This window comes from Haliaeetus albicilla, chromosome 12 (genome assembly GCF_947461875.1).
Source record: "Haliaeetus albicilla chromosome 12, bHalAlb1.1, whole genome shotgun sequence".
Classification (NCBI taxonomy): Eukaryota; Metazoa; Chordata; class Aves; order Accipitriformes; family Accipitridae; genus Haliaeetus; species Haliaeetus albicilla.
The window spans coordinates 10,662,637-10,687,194 of NC_091494.1; the positions used below are offsets into that span (position 1 = coordinate 10,662,637).

Consider the following 24,558-nt stretch of genomic DNA (forward strand, 5'->3'; position numbering starts at 1 on the left):
AAAAGGAGTATTTGTGAGCTGACCTGTTTATCCAAGAACAACAGCCAATGTAAATGCTTGAAGTGGTCTCAACTGTGAAGTGTCTCAAGGAGATGAAAAAAGTACCCTTGACCAATACTGCTTTCATTTTTCTGTCCCAAGTATAACAGCTGAACAGACTGGTTGTGCATTCTGCTGTTGTGCTTTCTTGTGCTTTGGCATACACGGTCTTGTTTGTCTGCTACGCTGTTTTATGAAGTCAATAGGCAGTCATTCAGAAAGAGCTGGACAGTTGTGAAGTTTGTTGAACATACTGTATTGATCTGGGGACCTGAAATTATTTTTGTTAGCTCTTCAGTTTTCTTTCCTTGTTGAGTTGTAATTATTCAAACATTATCTGATACAGTTTCAAGAGAAAATAGTTTTCTTCAATACTTTCAGGGTATGGAGTGAGAACATAAACACAGACCTGGGTACCAGTTCCATATTGAAGCGTGTTCTTTCTGTCCACACAGATTCTGAGTAATAAGATTGTCATTCAGTCTAGAAAAAGAGAGATGACAAAAATGTTTCCTTACAAGCAAACCTTCATACCAAACACATGTAAACAGACTGGATTGTGTGTAGATGAAGTCAAGCAAAGAAGCAAAGTTAGAATGCACAGGTCTGTCTTTCCTACTTTCAAGCCTGTGTCCAGATCCTGGTTTTCTGTGTGCCTGGCTACCAAAGGTCTCTTCTTGAATATAGATTCTTTGTCTGTCTCTCCCTTTCAGAAGTGGGAGTTGATGTACCAAACTATCTTAAGGCTCCTGAACTATTGCTGAGCTCATAAGTTCTCTCTATAGCTGATGCACAGATTTTTTCAGAACTTCATCCTCCTCTGTGGGAACTGTTTTTTATTTAAGCTGTTGAGGATTAAGAATGGTGTTTGTAAAACCTTTGGGATTCTTGCTGAGAATTTACAAGTATCCAGTCTGATCATGGAGAAAAAGCTGTATCCAAGTGTTGCATATAGAATGTTTACTCTGGAACAATTGTCACTTCAAAAGTCCTTGTGAGTTTGGACACTGCACTCGACATCCACAAGTCCCTGTCTTTGTACTCGGGTGTCAGACTAATTTTATTTATCTTTGCCAGTTCACCAGCACTGAACAGATTGCATTGCGCTCTTCTGCTGGGGCAAAGTCAATCTACGTTAATGGCTTCTTTAATCTTTTAAAAGTGATTATTTTATTTGGGGCAGTGACTCCAGCCAATTCCAGTCTCTTGCTAGTGATAGTCATCAAATAGAGATAAGCAGTGCCTGCATAAGACAAGTTAGGCTCTAATCCTTCCACATTTTGTGCCTAATTGAACTGAAAAAAATTCTAAAATTCGTTCTCAGGAGTCATAACATTGCATGGCTCATGTTGTTTACCTTCTCCAACCCTGATTTCAGGTAATACCAGTTAGCACTCTATATGCTATTAGCTGTTATGTATCTAATCTAAATCAAATCTATCTGATGTCTCTCATCTATGTATCTGAAGTATAATTCTACAGTATACTTTTGTTAGATTTTGATTTTCAAGGACTAGAAGAGTAGGAAATTAGAGTAGACCAGGGAACCTGCAGATCTGAAGAAAAAGGAGGAAATGAAATGATGTATTATTCCACCTTACATTGCTAATGTAAAAATCTTTTGATGGCAAAATTCACTTCTAAGTATTTAGTCATTTGTTGGAAAAATAGATCCTTCTTGGATACTCCTTTTACCAACTTCACAGAACTTTCTTATCTGTGTGTTCCCTGATGCACAACTTGGAAAAGAAAACCCTGGCTTAGATGGCTAAAGCTTAGTCACAGATGCTGTTGTGTTGCTGTCTTGAAGCTGTAGCTTGTACTGTGCAAGCCCTTCAGTTCCTACTAAGCTCAATGTCTACTCTGACAAGGGGTTTTTCTGGCTTGTAAATAAACCCAGGTGTGTTTCACCCTCCCTCCCAATGCCTGCTCTGGGCTCATCCTCTGCAAAGAAATCTGATAACTTCTAGTTTGTTTTCCACATCTGCATCATGTGTCTGCTGTTTTCGACAGGGCTAGCGATGGTATCACACAAAGCATAACAAACTACCACTTAAAAGTTTTTAGGAAACTGCCTTTTTTGGGCTGTAAGCAATATCCCAGAACTTTCTGGTGACGAGGAGGTGGTTATCAATAGAAAACAAATCTCAACTTTAATTTTCCAATGCAGTTCATATAACTTGTAGCCAGAGAGATAAGACAGAAATGTTACTCCATTTTATTTAAGTTTCATCTTGGCTGTTGCTATGGTAGTGTTTTTACAGATGTTGACTTATTATAGAGCAGTGACATTTGGTTTGGCAAATAACTGGGACACATTACCTGTCACTACAGGCAGCTTACTCTTGAATTTGTCATTTGGCAGCTACTGATAATTCTAGGCTAATTTAAGACTAGGTACCATTTGATTGTAGTCTATCTGAATTTCAATATTGAATTTGTCTTAGGAATCCTCATTAAGATACAATTAATAAAGACTAACTGCTGTATTAGGATACTCGGGCTGCTCTGCCTAATGTGGGTGGAAGTAGAAGCGTGTTTTAATTACAGGCAATGCTCTGTCATTTTGAGATTTATTTGCTATTTGGATTGGCTATTTTAGTAGCTGTCTATTATGAGGCAGTTTTGTTTCATAACAACAACAATATTATTGTATGAGGTACATATTGTCAGTGAGTGCAAACATGTAGCCTTGCTTTTTCAAATGTAGAAAACTTAAACATTCTAGTTCATGCTCTTTACCTCTGGTATATGCCTTTACAGGTTTCATTACTTATTTTATCAGTGTGAACTGCAGTAATTTACTTAGTCCTCATGAAATCAAAATACTTTTGCTAATTACCACGAGTAGGGTAAAATACTTCTAAGCCCTATTCCATAGTGAGAAATTAGTTTCATCCTCTTTTGTACAAACTGTATGAATCATGTCACCTCTGAAAGAAGCTGTGCCTGCAAGGCAGTAACTTCATACAGCTTTTCAGGCCAGTGTATCCAAACAAAAATTCATGTCTTAGTCAATTCTGTCTAAGGTAGGTTCTCTTGGAATTCCAGGAAATTTGTTTGTCTTGAAGATTCCTTTTTCACAGTAAAGCTGTGTTTTTCCAAGGTAGGTAGTCCTAGACCTGGATGAAAAGAAATAAATGTATACTTAAAAAAAAAAAAAAAAAAAGTGTTCTCACTGGATAGTCCAATCATCAGGATGTATTTTTAAGAAAAAAATACTGACTGGTTCAGTTTAGAGCAAGAGTTTGTCATTCGAAAGAAATCAGTCTTAATCTAAAAAGGCCTTAATATATTGTAACGTGAAAATAATCAATATAGAGAAGTAGAAAGGTACTGTTTGAACACTTCATACAGTATAAAGACTTATAGTACTTAAACACTCTTTTTGTAGCTATTTAGCATGAAGTCCATGAGAATTTCTATTCCATTGTTTTTACTGTTAATATTATGATGTGCATATTGATGTAGCATCTATGGACTAAGCTAGCAGACAGTGGCTATGTGGTGAAAATATGATCTTTGTCTCTCTCAAAGTATAACTATTTTAGATAAAGTGATTAGAAACTCCCAGTTTCTAATGTATTAAACCTTTAAAATCAGGACAGTTCAAAATAAATGTCATCTGTTCTAAATGCTGCATGGGCTCTGTGATAAATTTTTAGGATTGCAGAACCAAACTGTAGCCCAACCTAAGTTCATTCAGATTCACATACTTATAAGTAAATTAGCATAGTTTTGAATTACTTGAATTCCCTCTGGTGAAGACAAAAAGAATTTCAGTAAAATTAGACAAAAACTATTTATATGTGATCTCTCAGTTTTATTAATGTATATATGGGCAGAGAACATATGGATGGAGAAGTTGGTACTGTTTGTATGGCTAAAAGAAGAAGGAGCCAATTGATAGATTGATAGAGAAGACTGGGAGTAACTCCTTTCTAAGCAAATAATCTCCTTTCATATTTCTTCTTGAACTACCTCCATATATTTCAAGCATGAAAGGCTGATGCTGTTGCCTTCACATAGATGTTAAAAGTCTTTGGAAACTTTATCTAGAGAGCAAAAAATCCTTTTGAGTAACTAAAGTAAGTTTCAGTGTAAATTAGACCTGCAAGATTCTAAAAAATCTCCTCATGGATCAGTTAATTCTTTACAGAGGACTAGAGGATCTTTAACGCTCTTATGAGCTGAAATGACATTTGGCAAATAGTAGATTTCAAGACTGAAGAGGGTCAAACGCATACTGTGGTTAAGTTCCAGACACTTATTTCCTGGTCACATTTTGCTAAATTTGGAACTGAGTCAAAATCTTTTGCAAAATGTATACTGCATGTAGTTAGTTACATTCCATGTATTGTATCACTGGAGGCTATGGGATTTGGCTGTTTCATTTGTGTTCTTAAGTTATTTATTGTTGCTGTATCATAAAAATGAATTGTGCACTGGTGGTGTAATAAACTAAAATGTCTTATCTTATTAAACAGGCAGGGATGAAAAGGATATCTTACTAAAATATCTTGGTTGAAAAGTTGTGTAAGTGATTGGATACATTTTCATGGTGAGGTATTTTATTTTGTGAGAGTGATCTTTCCCTTTATGCAGAAATTAAGAAAGATTTGCACTCTTTTCACTGATTGTTGTTAACATAGATTTTAATACACACAAAGGAATCATTTCAATAAATTTTTTTTCAGTGATTCTGAAAGCATATGCTGAATTTTGCTTGATGCTATGATGGAATGAGACAATTTGTTAAACACATTTCTGATTCTTGTGATGATTAAAGCATCACTAAGGGGGGATGTCACCCAAGAAGAAGCCAGTTGTTTTTCATTTTATCTCTTACTTGGTGAAGCCATCCCCCTGGTTATCAAGAATAGCTTTTGTAGTAGGAAATGACAGGACCCTAAAAGCACTAAGGGATGCTTGTGTGTTCTTGAATGCTATCTGACTAACCTACAATACTTGTGAAACAGGGATACTCTGTAAGTTGCTGAGGTTGGAACCACTCATGAGAGCCGTAAAAATAGCAAAGCTGATGACTGACCAGTTGCTTTATCTGTTATATCAGATCTTTTGCAGTATAGGAAGGACAAGCACTGGGGGAATTCCCAGTGTGTGTCTAAAAATAATAGAAAAATATGTCTTGGGCATTAGAAAGAAATAAGAAAAGGGCATAACACATTCTAGTATTTATGCAGATGACTTTTATTTGAAAGCTGGAGCTAAGCAGAGCTGTATGCAAAATAGCTTTCTGCCTGAAAGTTCAGCTTCTAAAAGCCCACCAATTAAAAAAAGGGATTATAACTGATTAAATTGGTTTGGTAAAGAGTGTTACAGTGAAAACTGAGATGCCCTGTGCCTGTTAATTTCCAGGCCATGTTTCTGGACCAGTGAAAGAAAATCTTCAATTTCTCTTACAGTTGCTAATAAGTAGGTATAATAGTCAGCTTCTTCAAAGAAAGTAAAGTGATAAAATTATTTCTGCTGCACAGGAAAAAAAAAAAGATATTTCCCTGTCCTGCCAGTATAAGGAAACGCTAATGTATGTATATTTAGTATTTAACTGTTGGTACAAATATTTAAATACTACACTACCATTTATTGTAATGTTTGAATTCATCCAACATGTTGAAAAATTTATTGCAATTTTTAAGCAATATATATAACAGAGCATTTATATGATGTGACTTCAACCAGCTTCCTGGAATTAAGAACCTAGTCTCCCAAAATGGTTAATGGAGACTCCAAAGTGCAACTAGAGTACCATAGTGGAGCCTATCTACATCTGTTAACTGTGCAGGGAGAACTTCAGATCTCCACGTGCAGATTGACTTGTTTGGCTACAGACTAGGGGTTCTGAAATTCATGCGCTGTGGTTTTTCCACCTCTTGGTAAGAAGAAAGGCTGATTAAATGGGTAAACCTTTAACTCTGCCATTAGGATCTACAAATCAGGGTTATCCTGAGCTGGAAATGAAGTTTTAAAATCCGACATCACTGGATAATGTCGGAGAGCAAGAGCAAACTCACAGGTGTGCAGTCTTGAACTGATGTCAAGCGTCATGAAAAGGGGAATGCATTTTTAGCCTGCTTTTCTAACAGTCTCTCTAATGAGACTTATTCCCATCCATGCATCATTCTTCCCAGTTCCCCTGAAACCATTGTACAATTTGAAAAATAGTTAGAATTGTCAAAGTTAATAAAATTCTTACAAAAATTGTCAAAGTCTGTGGCTGGTGGAGAAGAAAGACTGAAACTAGAACTGTACTGTTTTCTACACTGTTTGACAGCAGTTGGGGCACAGTCTAGTGCATACCTGGTTCTGGACTAACTCTGGGATGTGCTGGTGGCTGCAGAAGTTTATGGTATTAAAGGTCAGAATTCTAAAGAAAACAAGGTTTCCTTCTTTCTGCTGCTCACAGAACAATTTCCTGTAAACCTGATAGGATTTTCCAAATAAGTTTTCGACATGTGGAATTGATTTATTGATTCTGTGAATTCAGAGATGTTAACTGTGCCTCAAAGCATGCTGGTATTTGTGTGTTGTTATTAACTAAAGGTAGATAGGTGGGTCCAGACAAAACTGAAGAGATCAGCACCTGCAGCATTGAGACAGCTGTCTCCTGTTTCTGAAAAATGTTGGAGCTATTTGTACATCCAGAAGGTCACAGGGCTGTATGTTGCTTATGCTTATGCTGTTAGTGCAGCTTCCTGTGTGCTCTTATAATTCACTTTATTCCTAGCTTTCACAATCAAAATGCTGTTTTTCTTTTTTTTAAGGCCTAGGGTTCTTGTGCAAGAATACTGGATAGTTTTTCTTCACTAAAGCAATGCAGCAAATTGCAAATGATGTATAAAACTGAAGTATTTCTCTTCACTATTTCTCTTCAGAGTACATAGTATATGTTGTGCTGTTTGATCTTACAGTAAGCTTAGTCATGTCCACGAGAAAGTTGCCAAGCCTAGAAGTAAGAGCAAAAGTGCTATAAAAACTAAACCCCAAATTTCATCTGTACGCTTCCACATACAGTGAGCAAGGTAGCTGAAAAATATTTCAGTATTTTTTCACACTCTTTAAAATATAGATGCAGGAGAAGAAAAATGACTGCAGTTCCTCCCTGCTCTTCCTTACCCCCTGTTAGTACTCTTTAGAGCAATACATACTCTGCATTTTTCCTGCATTCAACCAAGGCAAGGTGAGTCTATTGACCTATCTGCAATCCTTTCATTACAAACATTACTTCATTACTTCTTTTCCATGTTAGGAAGGCAAAGTGATATAATTCTAGCGGTTGAGGTCTTTTCCTCAGCCAGGTTTCTCCAGTAAGAAACTTAATACACTTCAGCTATGCTAGTCCTTAACTTTTTGTCTCCATGTGGAAAAAAAGGCCCTCACTGAAGTATTTGCTTCCACAGATGCATGTGTCTTCATCTCGGTAGTGTTTAATGGATAGATTAGGTCATGGAAAGAACAGAGAACAATATGAGGAAATCTGTTGCTTAGTAAATTCTTGTAGTGGCTTTGAGAAGGACTGATAGGACAGGAAGACTTTCAAGGTCAGCTTTCAGTGGTGACACTGGCTGAGGTGACATTCTCTAAAGTGTCTGACTTCCAAGAGGTAAAGTATTATGGGAAAGTTTACTGCTTATCTGTAAGTAGCAATGACAATTATAATATAAATTCTCTGAATGTCTGTCTGTTTGAGGGCATGCTGCTTAGAGGTTTTAATTCTATCATTTGAATTATAGAGAAAATACAGAGCCAGATTTTCAACCTCCTGCTGGAGGTTGTTTACATAATTTTGGGCCTTTCAGCTATGGCTTTACTTTAGGAGACTAACAGCCTAATTTAATCAAGCAGATGTGGATTTGTATATGTGGACTAGATATTCAGTCACATAAGCTGTGTTAAAAAAAAATTTAAAAATCACAGGTCATATTCAGGACTGTTTGTAGTTGCCCGAGAAGTTCTTTGCATTCTTTGCAACTAAACACCTTTTGGATGAAATCTATTTGTGGAAGTAGTGTTTTTTCTTCCTTTTAGTTAAAGCTTCTAGTTTTTAGAGATCATCATCATAGAAAACAATGGTTTTATACATAAGAAAATAGTAGCTGCTGTGTAGTTTCTGAGTTGCATGTGTTATGTTGCACATAACCAGATCCATTTCTATATTAATTAAAACACAGATACTGGTGGCGTGAGCTTAGTTCAGATCCAAATTTAATAATTTGTCTAGTTGATGGTAGTAACCTTCTTTTCCACATACCACCACTTTTACTTTGATGCTAGTGCTTGAAAAAACAAGTTATTATCAACTAAATAAAATTCAGCTTGTACCTTTTTACATTTTAAAGTATTATGAACTCCACCATAGATGGTTTGCTTTTCAATGTCTACTGACTGCAGCTCCAAGAAATTGGCTCATTCTGTCTGTCATGAAATGGAGAATACTGCTGGTTAATTGACTGAATTTCAGCAAACTGAAAAGCAAGAGGTTCTTCCAAAACATTGGTAAATAAGAGAAAAGCTGACTCAGATGAGTGAATATTGCCTGACTGATTTAGTGGAAAGTGACTGACATAAACAATAAAAACATAATTTTTCAAATAGGTTTCTGCAAAACTAAACAGGGAAATGAGAGTAACCCTGCTTCTCTGCTTCTTGCACTGTGGTTGGTCACTCCTTAAGCCACCATTTTGATCAGCTCATTTAGTTGCTTTTTTGCAGGTGACGGAAGACCATGGTTTCAAGCAAAATCTTTTTGTTCTGTTTTTTTTTTTCCCTTTTATGTGGTCTATAGTCTTGCCTGTCTGTTGAGCATCTGTCTTACCAAACACTACTGATCTGTTGTTGTGGGACCAACTCCCTGCATCAAATAATAGATTTTTCTCTATTTCCGTCTCCTCCCCCAGCCATTTGTATTTCATATAACACCTAACTGAAATTATAGATCATCACTGAAATCATTCCTGTTCCACCTCCACAGCTTTTTATTTTGAATCGACAGTATCAGGATTCTTTCTTTCTTCCTTGCTTTTCTAGCTAATAAGCAGACCTGCTAGTCAGGCAGAGCAATTTTCTGCCATGCTTTGAAAAAATTCTAATAAATTGACAGTGTATATTGTCCCAAGTGATGATACATTGTTTCTAAAAATAATCAACAACAATTCCCAATCAGCTTTGCTATGCCTCTAGCTTCAGATCAGCAGCAAAGCAGAGGAGTTTGATCAATGTGTCTTTAAAATAATTTAAAAAAAACAAAACCAAAAATTAAATATGTGAAAGAGAATGTCACTTTGGATAGCTTCAGGGAATTTTTGTTTTATGAATCTGTCTAATTTCCAGGGCTTTTTTATTACAAAAAGCAGAGAAAAATACAGGTGTTTCAGAAATCCATGTGTTTGAGATGTTTAGAAAAATATATAAGTAATTCCTTCTGCAGTAGATTAAATGGAAAGATATTTATGTGCTGAAGCTTGCAGTAAGCTCTACAAAACATGTTCTAATTCCTTATAGTGATGTTGTCATCATGTTTGTCGACTAAGGCAAATTCTTTTGTATTTTCCCCTCTTTTTTTTCTGTCTAGTAGTCTATGATGAGCAGTTTGTTTCAGAAGAGATTGTTCTCCACGTAGTTTACAGGTGCTGTTTTCATATGTGATTTTGGTACATAAGTTAAAAAAACCAGGCACTGTTATTTTCTTTAGCTGTTGCCTGTAGATGTTAATATTCAGAGTGGTGAAGGGTTTTATTCCCCAACCCCCAGGCTTATTTTGCAATCAGTATCCATTTCCATTTTTTTTCTGGCTTTCTAAATTTCCTGTTTCGCACACTGGTATTTAACTCCAACTGTGTCCGGCTTTTCATAGAATGTAATAATAGATAGTGACAACAGTGGCAATTAGAACTGATGGTCTACTTCTTAGAGATGTTGAATATCCATTAATCCTGTTGCAGTTGGTCAGAACTGTTCAAAAGCTCTCAAAAATCAGGCTGTGCTATTTTAACATCAAACTTTTAATATCTGTTAGTTGCTAATGCTTTTTTTTTGCATACAGTTCTTCTGCATGTTTCCTTATAACACTTTCCTTGATTGATCAGTTTCCAGTTCTCCTCATTGAGCCTGAGTATTTCCTGTTAATTATTATTATTTTTTTAATATTGCCTGAATTACAGGAAAAATTATAAATGCAAAGATACTATAAATTTTTACAGCTGTAGATGTAGCTATAGCTTATTTGTGGTGAAAGAAAACTTACAGAATGTTACCACATTGATTTGACTAAATGAAAGAGGGATTTTCTTGCTGCTTAAGGCATCTTATATTTTCTTTGAGTTTTGATGAACAGCCATTCTTAATACTAGATACTTTCACACTAGACATTTTGTTTGAAAAAGAAGAGAAATTTAGTTTGCTAATATGTATAAGCATAAGTCTGAAAAGGAGTTGCAACACGAAAAAGAAACAAATTCCAAGAAAACCACAGAGAATTGTAACAGGTACAGTACTAGTTTTGCCTTTATTTTTAAACAAGATCTGCATGGTTTTTGTTGTCATTTGACCAAAAAACCCCCAAACCTTTAATAAGCCAGGACAAAGGCACAAATGACTAAGCTCACTGGTTTTTTTATTTCACTGAAGAAAATGGTTTTCACCTCTTCCCATTGTCCCCCCAGGATTATCTCTAATTGGAGTGTTAGAGGTCTCTGACAAGTTTTGAAAAACACATTTAGCATATGTTTTGTCTTCTCTACTCATTTCTATACTAATAGTTCACAGCAGCATATAAATTGATACATGCTTCTCAGATGAACTGGACTAGTACTGCTAACATTCTCAGATGCTACCAAACACTATTTGGATAAGTTTCAGTTGGTTTTAGAACAGGTCATATTCAAATCAGTGACGTGGAAGTAAACCCAGATGTACTGTGTGACATAGACTGGCATTGGGGGACTCCATTTCCTCCTCCTGTCAAGACTGGTTCCTCAACAGCACTTTTAGCTGAAAAAAAATGGCCAGAATCAGACAATCTAAAGCTTTGCCTCTGTTAAAAGTTTGCTGTCAGAGATAGCATTGCAAATCCACCTTCTGTAGGTACTGATTTGTAAGTCAACCCTGATTTGATTTTGTCAGTTACAGCAGTCCTCCAAACAAATTAATTTATACCATCAGGCACACTTTATCCAGTGCAACTGTAGCTGCGTGTGATTGTTGGCTACAGAGAAATCCCCCCTCCCTTCTAAGAAACATTTTTTTTATATCAACAGAAGTCTTTCATGTAGGCCAAACCTGAGGCATTCAGCCTATTGCAAGGTGTTCCTTTGACATTGCTCTTCACTTGGTACAGATCCCTATTATTTCTTTCCCTAGGACTCAAGAGAGATCTTTTCAACTGCGGTAGGATGTCTCTCAGCAATTTCTTCTGGACTTAATTCACAGTTGGTACTTTTCTGCTTAGATACTTGAAAAAAACTTGCCACGTTTTTCCCTTTCCACCATTAAAAGTGATCTGTTGAGTTGGCATTGAAAATAACACGCTTACACCTTCCTGTCCTACTCTACCCTGGCAGAAAGTTTTAGAAATAACCCATAATTGAAAAAAACATGGTGTTTTTCCCTAACCCTGATACTGACTCGCAGATTTTTAACATAAGCAAAGATTCCAACAATTGAACATGATTTATAAGAATTCTGCTTTAATCCTGCTAATCCTGTAGGAATGAGTGTCTTCAGAGTACTTAAAACAGGTTAGTATCCATTATAATTGATTATAGTCATATTTCAATTCTTTCTCAGTATAAAATGCAATGTATGACCTTCACTGCATGACTTTCCTACAGCTTGACACCCTGAGCTGAGGAAGAGTTCAAGATTCGGGTTCTGATGAGCTACACGACAAGCTATGACTGCTCAGTCACCAGCATAGTTATTGAGTTTAACGGCCTTTAATACGGCATCTGTGATATATTGTACTGTACTATTCAAATAGGAGGAGGAGTGCTTTCTCTTTAGATTTGTCTGATGCATGGTTTTCAGTTTTCCTAATGGGTTCTTCACAGATTGTCAATTACTTATGTAGTTTAAGTGAAATGCACAGTTGCTATATTAAATTATGCATCTTCAAAATGTTGTGAAACGAATCATTCCAGATTCCATGTTTCATATCTTTATTTTCTCCTTTGCATCTCTAGTTGTTCTGAAAATCTTGAATATTACATTAAACTATAGTTTTTAGTAGGAAAAAGAATTAAGCCTTCTATTCTTAGTTTAATTTTCCAAACTAAATGCAATAACTGAGGAACTTCATGTTTCACAGAAATGAGGATGGGAGTCACAGGGTTGGGGGAAATTACTAGTTCTGTTTTGCTGCGTAATGTGTCTGTGTGAGCTCTTTACTGCTGTAGCTTGTTTAGCTGCTGTATACACTGAGCTGATATGCTTACTGTTGAATTCCAGCACACTGTATGAACGCCTGGCAAGCTAGGCATTCTTTATACATTATATGCATCTAAGTACATACGCATCTACTTTTCTTGCTATTCTTTCTACATTACATGCGTCCAAGGACTTACCAGGACTTGCTTTTTGTGCATGATCTGAATCTCAGAAGTTCAATTCTACTGTTATTTTTAGGGTACTTGTAAGAGAGGGAACTTTCCCATCAGTCTGTCACTGAAGCTGTGGGATGAACCAGTTGTTAGGATCAGTATTTTTAAGGAGAACGTGGGAAAATCTCCATTATGTGTTTTGCCTTAATGTGAGGAACAATGCAACGTGAAGAGTAACAGACAGTCAAGCCTTGTGTTTAAAATAGCAGCTGCATTGTCTACCTCAAGGCATGAATACGATGAAGACTCCATTTTAAAAGACTATACTGAACTCTTAATATGTTGACTGTGCACTTGACATAAAATTAAGCATTTGTGCTTTTCTCTAATCTGTACAAGAAGATAAAGGATGCTTGGAGAATTATATCAATAAGACTATTTATACAAAGCTCAGAATACTAACACTTCTGATGTCCTTTAAGCTTCTGCCTTCATATCCTTGTCAGCTCAGTCCACTGCACACATTTTCTAAGTCAAACTAGCTTAAGCTAAGGAGGGAAGAAGTGGGTTCCATTTCTCACATGGAAGAACCACTAGTCAGGGTAAATAAGAATTTTTCTAGCTAGAGCAGAAATCCTTTCCTTCATCAGTGACACACTATAGAGACTCAGGAAATAGATAAAATGATAGATGTTTCTCATGCAGTGGTTACAAAGAGATTTCAAGTGATGAAGGCTCAGTACAAAAAGAAAATTTGTTTGTGCTAGCACTTCAGACTGTGCTCAAGAACTGGTCATTAAAAGTTAGATCATCAAAGTGCTGCTTTGCACTGGGGAATAACGTAACTGTCAAAGGTGTCTGCAAGAACATGAAACATTAGCAAGTCATAGATCTTTTGTAGATGAGTGTTATGGGTTTGTGTTGTGCGGGGTTTTTTTGGTAGCAGGGAAGGGGCCACAGGGGTGGCTCCTGTGAGAAGCTGGTAGAAGCTTCCCCAGCTCCAAGTCAGACCCGCCGCTGGCCCAGGCTGAGCCCATCAGTGACGGCGGTAGCGCCTCTGGGAGAACAGATTTCAGGAGGGGAACCGGTAGTGAGCAGTGGGATTGGAACGTGAGAGGAACCCCTGTGCAGATACTGAGGTCAGTGGGGGAGGAGGTGCTGGAGGAGGCTGATGTCCCTGCAGCCCGTGGTGAGAGGGCAGGCTGTCCCCCTGCAGCCCATGGAGGTGAGCGGGGGAGCAGATGCCCCCGAAGATGGTCATGACTCCATGGGAAAGCCTGCGCTGGAGCAGTTTGTCACTGAAGATCGGCCTGCAGAAAAGACCCACGCCAGGGAAGTTTGGGAAGAACTGAAGCCTGTGGAAAGGACCCACGCCAGGGAATTTTGTGAGGAACTGCAGCCCATAGAAAGGACTCATGTTGGAGAAGTTCATGAAGGACTGTCTCCCGTGGGAGGGACCCCATGGCGGAGCAGGGGACGAGTGAGGAGTCCTCCCCCTGAGGAGGAAGGAGCGGCAGAGACAACGTGTGAGGAACTGACCCCAACCCCCATTTCCCGTCCTCCTGTGCTGCCGGGGGGAGGTGGGAGAGAGAACCAGGAGTGGAGTTGAGCTGGGAAGGAGGGAGGGGTGGGGGGGGAAGGTGTTCTAAGGTTTGGTTTTACTTCCCAATATCCTTGTTTTGATTTGATTTGTAGTAAATTAAATTGATTTTGTTTCTTCCCCGAGTTGAGTCTTTTTGTGCCTGTGACCATAAGTGGTGAGTGATCCCTCCCAGTCTTTATCTCGACCCACAAGCCTGCCTTTATATTTTCTCTTCATCCCACTGTGGCCAGGGTCAGGGGGAGTGAGCGAGCGGCTGCGTGGTGCTTTGTTACCGGCTGGGCTGAAACCACGACAATAAGCTATAGACCGATGCTGTGTGTCAAGTTTTGTACCCTTCCCCCCCAGTTTTCAATGCAGACATCTGCAGGACATGACAGAGCCACTTTCCATAAGTAGAATAATCATTTCTTTGATGCTTGTCACTTCTCTTTAAGAGGACCTTCGTACTGATAGTTGCCATCTAACATAAAAACCTTTTCCTTCAGGTGATCTTGTTAATACTTCTTAAATATTACTGCTTTCTTATTATTGGAGACATCTTTTTCTTCATATGTTGCTTGAGCTAAATGAAATCTTTGCAAAGAACCACTGAGCAATGTAACTGTAGGTAAGGCCTTGTTCTGAATGTAGAACTTAAACCGAAGAAGCCTAGTCTTAAAGAAACTAAGCACAAAGCTGATGTTATAAAAGATAATGCTTTTGTCTTGTCCTAAAACTACTTCACATTGCATGCATGAAATAAAAATAATGGAAATGAGCACACACTTGAGACTTTGTGGGGAGATGCTGATCCAGCTTCAACAGAGTATTAGCAGAGAAGGTTTTCAGCACTGTGTGGCTGGTCCTAAGCTACTGAGAAGATTGTAGGATGTATTTCAGTCCTGTCAGAAGTCGAAGTGGAAGATGGCATCCCTTTTAATTTTAGGACAAGGATTGCATGAGAGTCTCAGAAGAGAATTGAGGTACTTCTAAAAACTAAGTGGAGGAAGCTTCTTCAGCTCCTTGTCAGTGATTACTTTGAAATGTCAGACAAAAATAGGGAAAAATTGAAAGTTACTGTGAATATTCGTTCTTAATGAAGAATTTCTCTGCTATCTGGCCTCAGCTGATTTTGCTAAGACTCCTTCTTACCCTCAAAAGACCTGTTTGAGATCAAGTTCTTTGTTCTGAAATATATATGTAGCATCTTTAGTCTGCGTTTCCTCATTTTCTTTGCTAACTTCACACAGAAGTTATTGCAGGGACCATGCAAACGTAAAAAGATAAATTCAAAATTTGTCCCCAGAATTGTAAAGGAATTGCAGCTGAGATTACTCTATACCCTGAAGCTTTTGATAGCTAATGGTAATTTTATTCTGTGTATTTATATCTTTGTGTAATTTGTTATGGACAAAGCTGTGGTCATACGGGGAGCATTCTTCAGTTTATTGTCCCACTATACAGGGGAATACAATGGACAGAGTAAGCAGTATTTAAGATTGCTCTTAAACTGGGTATTCACAGCAGCTAACCTTAGCCTATGCTTACTCTGTAGTCAGTGGGTAAAGAGAAGGGAGAAGGCTCATTCAGAAGGATTATTTGTAATAACAAAATCCAGTTCTTAAGATCTGAAGTTAGCCTTAATGTTTGATTCCTACATGGATTATGATTATAATCTCCCATTCGCTAGTCAGGTGAAAGGCCATTTGTAAGGAAGAACTTGCATTTCACAGAATGACTGAAGAAATTATTTGCAGGGATAGGATAGCAATAACTGCTATTAATCTCACTGCATGTATAAGCTTGAGGTTTTGCACGCTGTACTATCAAGTTAAAGATAGTGTTCAGTGAAACAGATAAAAACTAAAAACCAAACCAAACCAAAAAAACCCCCAGAAAACTAAATAAATTCTTGAGGCTGCAGTGTGTGTCTGTGTCTGTGTGTGAAATGCCAAGAAGACGTTTCCTTATGCCCTAACAATCATAGTATCCATGGTAATCTTTCAGATCACTTATTTATGACAGCAAACTAAATGGAATAATTTTTAGCATAATTTAAATGGTACATTGTGATTTGCTAAAAAAAATGTATATGCTTGCAGTACATACGTGTAAGTTCTCTTTCAGCTGAAGAAGTAGGTCATGTGTTGGATGGAAAGGGTTTATTTTTCTGTGCAGCTGATGCGTTGAACAAAACTATAAAAATGTTTCAATTGTCTGTTAATACATAGCTGGAAAAAGGAATATACCTTGACTGCTAAATTATTTCCGCGCCAGCGATAAAAGTTATGTCGTCTCCTTAGCAGAAACATCATCATTTGATTTTTGAAGGCTGCATAACAGAGTTTTTAGTTATTTCCCCATAGCTAATACGAGTTTCATAGTGTAGATATTGCGGTTTGTTAACATGGTATACATGGAAATGTTGAGGCATATTCACGCTTGATGGTTATTTCTATCCCTTGCAGTTGAAGTGTCTTTGAAAGTGTTACAGCCATTGAAAGTAACTTCTGTAAGCTGATGAGGGTTTTACAGTTGTGGGTTTTTTTTTAAGTTCTGTGATGGTGATAAAGATGAGGGTCATAGGCAAACGCAGTTTGATTGCTGCTTATATTTCCTTTGCAATGTATGAAATGATTTTTTTATGTTATTCTGAACTTTAAAATAACCTACTGTATGAGGATATCTGTAATGTGGTGCAATCATAACTAATTTCCAACAAAGAATTGAAGATGATTTTTTGGTCAGATATATGATTCTTGCGTGAAAATATATCACAGTGAAGGAGGAAAAAAAGCTAGGAATCTTATGAAGTACCATATATTAGCTCACAAACACTTCATGTTACAGTTGATTTGTTACACAGACAACTGGGATTTTTTTGCATAATGACTATTATCTACTGAGATTTGGTTATTTCTGTAGGTATTCTAGGAAATAATGAGTAATAATATAATGTTCTGTTTTCATATAATTCCTACAAATTTATAAAAATTGTGGACCTTGTTATGTTTCTGCCTGTTTTAAAAGCATTATCAGAAGGAACGTTTTCCATGATGAAAGGGTTTGGGCAGGTATGTGTTAAATCATGATTTTGATAAGGCTGGGCTCAGTTACAAGCATATGAATTTTGTGAATGGATTAAAAAAACGGGAAAACTGTGAGTGCCTTTTAAAATAATAAGGTGAAGCTTATAGTAATTGGATTATGTATTTGCAAGCAGCAGGACTTATAGTTAAGAGATAGGAGTAGATTATATGCTAAGGGAAATGCGGTTTCCTTTAAAATTAAATAAATCCTATGAAATAAAGTACTGTTCCTTCTTTCTTCATGTTTTTCTCCCTTTTTTCCATGAAAGAAAATGGCTATCTTAATTGAGTCTTCTCCTGGATAACTCTTCAGTAGTTCATTGCCTTAGATTTTGATAGCTTATGAGAAGAAAAACTTCCAAAGGTGTATTTGATAAATCTTAAGAGAACTGTTAGGGGAATTTTTAAGCATGAATTACCATTTGGATGTAGGATAGCCATAAGGATGTTTTTGTATATTCATAATTCTTTTTTTTTTTTTTTTTTAATTGTCTGGGTTGCGCCCAAGTAATCTTAATGCAAATTATTGTATATGGTAGTTTATCTGCATTGAGAGTAGTATCCATTAAGCTCCCAAGGTCAAAGGTAAAGCTGATTTTTGCTAGTTATTATTATTCAAATAGCATAGAATAAGTACAATAATTAATATATTACTTATTTTTTTCCAGATTTCTCAGGGGACAAAATTTTGCTTATTCATACCTTCTACTGTGGCAAAAATGGATTATTTTCCTCACCAAAAACCAGCAGCATAACGCCCATCTGACACATGCCTCAAGGAACTCTTATTTAAAGTCTGTTGTAAGTAAGTCAAACTAAAAATTTGCTTAAAGATAGCTTTAATCAGCTGGGTATCTATTTACAGCTCAAGAACAAGCAGCCTTAACAGGAGAACAAATCTTAGCAGTCTGGCTTTTCAGCAGTAGCTGTTCTTAAATGAAAGTATAGGAGGAATTAACTTGCTGTGAAGCAGAGGTTGAGGTTGAGCTGCTTCCTGACTACTGTATGCCAATGTGTCATACCTGTGTGTTCTGTTTGTCTCCCCACATCCCCCATTAAAAGTTGACTGTGATACATTGCAAATCAGCAGCTATGGGGTTATGCATTAATAACATGATCGAAAAGATTATCTGCATTGTAAATGAAGACTTAGATTCCTGTTGCTATGACAATTAATTTTAGAATTCGCAATGTAGAAATAGGGGGCTAAATAACTCAAAATGTAAGAAACAGCAAGTGATTAAGCTGGTCTTTGTGTTTGTTGTTGAGATGCATGCATTTTGTGATGCCTGTAGCCCCAAGTGTTTCATTTTTAATGCAGTGCAAACTTGAAAAAATAATGAAACTCCACATTATATATATCCAATAATGGTTATTCAGACAGCTTGCTTTTTATGTACTGAAGTAAATTTTATGTATGCAGAGTATATGATACACGTTTCTGTGAGAGAAAATTGTGTTAAGATTAGAGTTTTGGCCAGCATACCTTCTTTGTTTGAAAGGATGATATTTGGTGGAATATGTTTAATATTTGGAAAGAGAGTCAGGAAAAATTTATAAATGAGGAAAATGGGGGGGGGGGGAATTCTGAATGAGGAAATATCTAGCTTGTTCATACTGCTTCTGTAGAGAGATGTTCTAGTGGAAGAGATGCATGTTAGTTAATGAAACTGTGCATTTAGTAAGAGGTCTCAGATTAACATTTGAAACCCTAATTGTTATCTTTCCAGTACAGTATAATACTGCCTACTACTTTATCACTCTCCCAGATAAAAGAATAATTGATACTTGAATTTTATTTAAAATGAAGGTCTTTGTTTTATGGAAATTCCAATTTTATCAGTGGCATTATATTTATCTCTTGCACTGCTGCATTCTGCCAGAATACAATTAACACACTAAGAGGGCCCTCGTGAACAAAATAAGGGAAACACTGTAATTGCCTTATGTTCATTCTCTTTATCTGTTGTCCTGTATGAAAGCAAAAACATGATAGCAACGGTGTTGTTTTATCCTGAAAAAATACTGATGAAGGGATGTACAGGATCCTTATCTGGAAAGGCTCTATCTACTGCTTGTCAGTTTATTTCAGTTCTAGATCCCTGTTTCTGTGGACTTCTTGTTTATCTATGACATTTTTTCCTCTCTAAGAATGTAATCATTCTTAAGTAAGAACAATAGTGTTATGAAAACCCTCTGAAGCCCCATGAAAATGCGGTTGTAAAAATGTTCTAGCAGAGCATCAGAGCAGATGAATTAATCCTCCTGCATGTGAATCTGACATAGGACTGGTGCTGTGCTTTTTGCTAGGCTGCCATCAGTGGTGGAGTGCAAGTAAAGGACCTTTCAGTTGTTATTAGTGTTATCCGTGACTGTAGATGTTTCAGAACATTTTATGGGGACTCAGGTATTTTAAGGTATTGAGTGTCTCTAGCTTTCCATAATGTTTCTTCAGTGAGAGTGTGCCATAGATCTTAAAAGCATCGTGATCTTTTCAATTTTTCTTTTCTACTTTCTTTTATCTTTGCCTCCAATAATAGGTTAGAACCTTTAATTCTTAAATAAATTGCCTCAAAAGATGATTTAGTGGTGTCCTTTATCAACAGTTCTTGCTTCAAATAATTCAAATAAATAAGCCAATAGTAGATGTTTTAAATAAAGAAATGTAGGTGTGTTTTTAAAATATTTCCCAGTTGGTCTCTAAACTTTGGTGGTATTCTTCCTAGAACTACACTTAAAATAGTTCAACAACTCTCTTGTCTTGGATAATAGCTCTTCTTCAATGGTTCCCACAGGGGTTTAGCGTCTTGACTGGGGATTCTTCAGCATAGCTTCCCTCGTTCTTTATTTTTTCACTTCTGTGTCTAATGTATCAGGGCTTGTCTACACAAGATACTAAGGGAAATTGATGCAAGTCAACTAAATGTAGGAATTTAAAGAGGGCAGCTTAAATCCCACCAAGTCTCTGTGTGCACTCTCCTATTCACAATGAAAGTGGCCTCCAGTGAATTTAGTTTAATTCACTTCGAAGGCAAGATGAGCCAAACCAAATTAAGGCCACATTTTATTCCCAGATGAAACTGTTTGCAAAGGAATTTAATGGACTTGGACAAATCCAGTTAATTTGGGTTAATTTTCCTGGGTTCCACTGTGTAGACAAAACCTTGGTAATAATGCTTGATTGGAGCTTTTATTTTACGGCTTTCTTGTTCTTCAACTTTTGTTCCTATAACTCTGATATTTTATACTTGAGAAGGTAGATAGCCCATAATTGTACTAGTCACTAAATGTTGTCTTGTTATCTTACATGTTTTGAGAGTCCGTGTTTTATAATTAGCATACCCTACTTTGCCCTTGGGTCTAGTGCATGTTACCTTTTGTTAGGTAGTTACCATCATTTTGGCTTCTTCAACTAATGCCTTTTAATTCATCAATAACTACATCTGCTGTCAAGATCTTATCTGCCCATCAACTTTTTAAAGCATTTTTTATAGATTTTGCAGAACTGGGTGATTATTATTGCAAATAAGTTGTGACCACATGTGCCTTCTATAATGGAATTATGCAGTGCCTCTTAATGGAGTGATTTGCCATTCTGGTGGTAGAACTCAGTCAACTGCAGCTAATTTGAATGGAGTGAGACTAAAGGTGCTTGTATGACTTAAGAGCTGGTCTTCCTAGCTCAGTACAGAGGCTTTAAGGAGCATTTTGGTGAAGTGTACAATAGCTTAAACGGTACAGTTTGCAGAGATATGTTTCCTGAATAATATTTTGTTTCTTTCATTGGAGTTCTGAGAGCAGCGTGGGCTTAGTTGTATAAAACAGATTGCAAAATTTAGGTCCACTTCATCTGTGATAGAAGTGTATAATATACATTTAGTTCTATGGGAGATGTTCTGACTGAGGTTAAAAACTGGCTTTCATCTTTATATTCTTGGCAGCTAAAACTGGAAACTATTTGAAGATAAAGTCTGTTTAAAACAAAACTTGTGAGGCTGGTGAAGTAATCTCTAATTTGAATGGGATGGATACAAAATGTAAAGGTAAAAGTCTTAAGAGATATGCTCTCTTTTAATTGGCCTTTAAAATTCTGTGATATAGGAGTCTGAGCATACATATCTAGTCTTAACTTCAGTTATTAAATCCACTATGATCTGTGAGATCTGCTCTGAGAGTGTTTGGCTTAAGCAGCTTTATGCATTGTATGAAAAAGCTGCCTTGTGTCCAGTGATCTATGGTCAAATTTGAATTTCTGGTGGGCTAGAGTATGCTGCTGGTAGGCAGCATCAGTGCCATACAAGTTAAGGCAATATTAGAGAGATTTTGTAGAAGTTGAAGGCCTGGAATCTCTGGGAACAGTAAATTCACTGCAGAGGGAGCTAGGATGTCCTAAGTGAACAAAAGGTGTGGAATATTTCTTTGAGTGACAAGTAACAAAACTGGTTACAATCACCTGAGAGCTACTTTTGTTAAGGAACAGCAAGCTTCTATTTGAATGTCTTTATTGAGACACTGTAAGTCTTTCCAACTAAAGTCATCTTGTCTAGGAAAAAACTGTCTTGAGAAGTTAAGAACTTTCCGGAAAAACTTTGTCAGAATTTCTGTCCAGTTGTTTGTATTTATGGTCTTGTGCAGTCTTGACAAATTAAGTTGAACATTTAAATAAATAAATAAAAACCCCCAAGTCCCGGATCTTTCAGTATTTCAGGTGTGATTCAAGTACCTAAATACACACCTGATAAGTATTGTAGGTAGAAATAGATGATTCAGGTACGTTCCTTACACATAGATGTGTATTGCCAGTTTGAAAGCTCTGAATCATCTGGGATAGCCACATGGGACTAGCAAGTATGATGCAGACCCATACACTTCTGGAGCAGCGGCTGAAACCCAGAAGATACTATGTGATATCTAGGGTAGTACTAGCTACATAGCTTTATGTGCCTGAATTGATTTCTACATGGTTTATTAGACTGTGCAGTCATGTTTTACTTCTGCTTTCTCCTCTTTGACGTAACTTTTCTCTGAACCCCATGTGTTTGTTTTCCTCTTTCCAATTACTGGATCATGGTAAATAAATAAATAAAACTGAATTACAAATCTGTACACCTTTTTTCATATAGCTAGAGATGCTGTTGAGTAATTTGCCAGAAAATTTCTCCTTTTAAATTTTGAGAGTTGCACAATGTCATACACGGCTGTCATCAGTCAGGCTGGAGTTTTAAAAGACTTCACATTATCTAGCTCCTGCTTTGGAATTTCTCAGAGTTCTTCCTCCTGGTTATTTTTTAGTTGACTTTAAAAAAAAAAAAAAAAAATCATGCTCCCAGGATGAAGTACTATAGTCATACTAACACTTGTTAAAAACCAACCAACCAACAAGCAAAAAGAAACCAGGAGAAAATTGTATGCAAAAATATGCACCTTTGAAGAAGAATCTTTTTTTTTTCTTTTATCTCCGCCCCCTCCTCCCCCTCACCCCACCCCCAGGAAAGGTAGTTATTGCTGAAATTTTCCTATTTGGAAATCAAAGTCAGCGTGTTTCAGTTTTGACTTAACATAATCACTATGGTAGATTTGTCCAAGGATATGTTTTATAGAAATAGTACATAAGTAGTACATAAATAAGCATTATTGATTTAGTGTAGTCACTCTAGTAGTGCATTGGTTGGGTAATATACTCATCTGCAAATGACCCATGGCTTATGGCAGTCTATATACTGGATTCTAATTGACACACAAAAACCCCTTTGAAATCCCAGATAACAGCAACTCTCTATTAAATGTAGTTGTCAAATTGCTGGGCCATTTAAACGCAAAGGACTAGGAAAAATAAGAAAATAAGCTATTCTTTCTGCAAGCAGTAAAATTAATTTAATTGTAAGTATACAAATGTATCAAGAAGAGAAGAACTAAGCGACATGTGAATTTATGAAGGGCCATACAGAGGTTTTCATCCATTGGTATTTAAACAAGTACAGATGTTAAACTGCCAAAGTTTAAACCTTCAGGATTAATGGAACAAGCAAAGAACAATGAAACAATTGTCAAATGTGAGACTAATTCAAAATAATTAACATTTTCAGAAACATTTGGAGGTTTTCAAATAGAGTGAGCACTTCAGTAAAGAGATTATTCAGGTAGCTTCTGTTTAACTCATAACAGTGTCCTGAATAGAATTATTTTCTTTTCATTTGCTGGAAATTTGAAGTAGACTTTTATAATTATTCTTAACTATCCATTAGTAGTTGTTTGCATAATTATGCAAACTTTGGGTAAGGATTACCTGTAGCTTTTGGAGAAGTTTATAGATTCAAAACAAACCGGACAAGAATATACTTCGTAACTGCATCTGCTTTGTGCAAATGCAGGGAGATTGCCTACTTTGTAATCTGTAATGCCCTTTAGTTCTGTAAACCAGCAAACTGTATTAAGAAGCAATATTTTAGTCCACTTATGACTTAAACTTACTAGCTCTATGATTTTCACACACATACACAAAAAACACCCACAGCCCCCGCCCCCCCAAACCCCACCCACCCCAACCTAAAAAAGGGTTGACTTCTGCTCTGTTACAAGCAGGGGTTCATTCTGAGATGCCCATAACTAAATATACATTCAGAGATAGTTACTGGCATTAGAAGCTAGGTAGGTATGTAAAGCCAAACCTGTATTGTCAGTGATAGAGGACCATTGTGATGATGTAGCAGGAGAATACTGCTGAAACATGCTAGATTAAAAAGTTTAAAGGTATCTGCAGCAGACAACTTCAAAGTGTTAAGACGGTATTATCATCCACACTTCTGCATTTCCTTCACCAACGCATGATCCCAAGTGGCATCTGCTGACTGACTGGGATCAGCAGTTACAAGTGAAACATGGAAGGCCAGGATTTGTATGTGTACATCATTTTGCAAGTTTCTCAAGCCTAATTATGTTCTAAAGCTTCAAAAGAAGATAAGGTGACAGAACAGGTCTGGTCATCCATACAAAAAAATTCAACTATCCTGGATGGTACCAGCAAGGTTTTATCCTGGTTTAAAATAAAGATAAATAACAAGCCAGATAGTAGCGTGTTGGAATATGCCTGTGCAGTTTATTGAGGTGCTAATTTAAGACTGTCGTGGTTTAACCCCAGCCAGCATTTAAGCACCATACAGCTGCTCGCTCACTTCCCCCCCCCACCCAGTGGGATGGGGGAGAGAATCAGGGAAAAAAAACCAGTAAAACTCGTGGGTTAAGAACAGTTTAATAGGACAGAAAGGAAGAAAATAATATGATAATACTAGTA

The 24,558-nt window shown here is 36.9% G+C and overlaps 1 protein-coding gene across 7 annotated transcripts in view; it reads left to right on the forward strand.

Moving 5' to 3' along the window:
• OTUD7A (OTU deubiquitinase 7A) overlaps positions 1 to 24,558 on the forward strand; it is a 154,520-nt gene that overhangs the window by 57,134 nt on the left and 72,828 nt on the right. For 5 of the 7 annotated variants that reach the window (XM_069798019.1, XM_069798017.1, XM_069798023.1 and 2 more), the window contains one exon: positions 17,936 to 18,072. The gene's annotated coding sequence lies outside the window, so the exon portion shown is untranslated. The remainder of the gene's footprint in view (positions 1 to 17,935; positions 18,073 to 24,558) is intronic. The other 2 variants (XM_069798018.1, XM_069798021.1) reach the window with 1 other exon arrangement.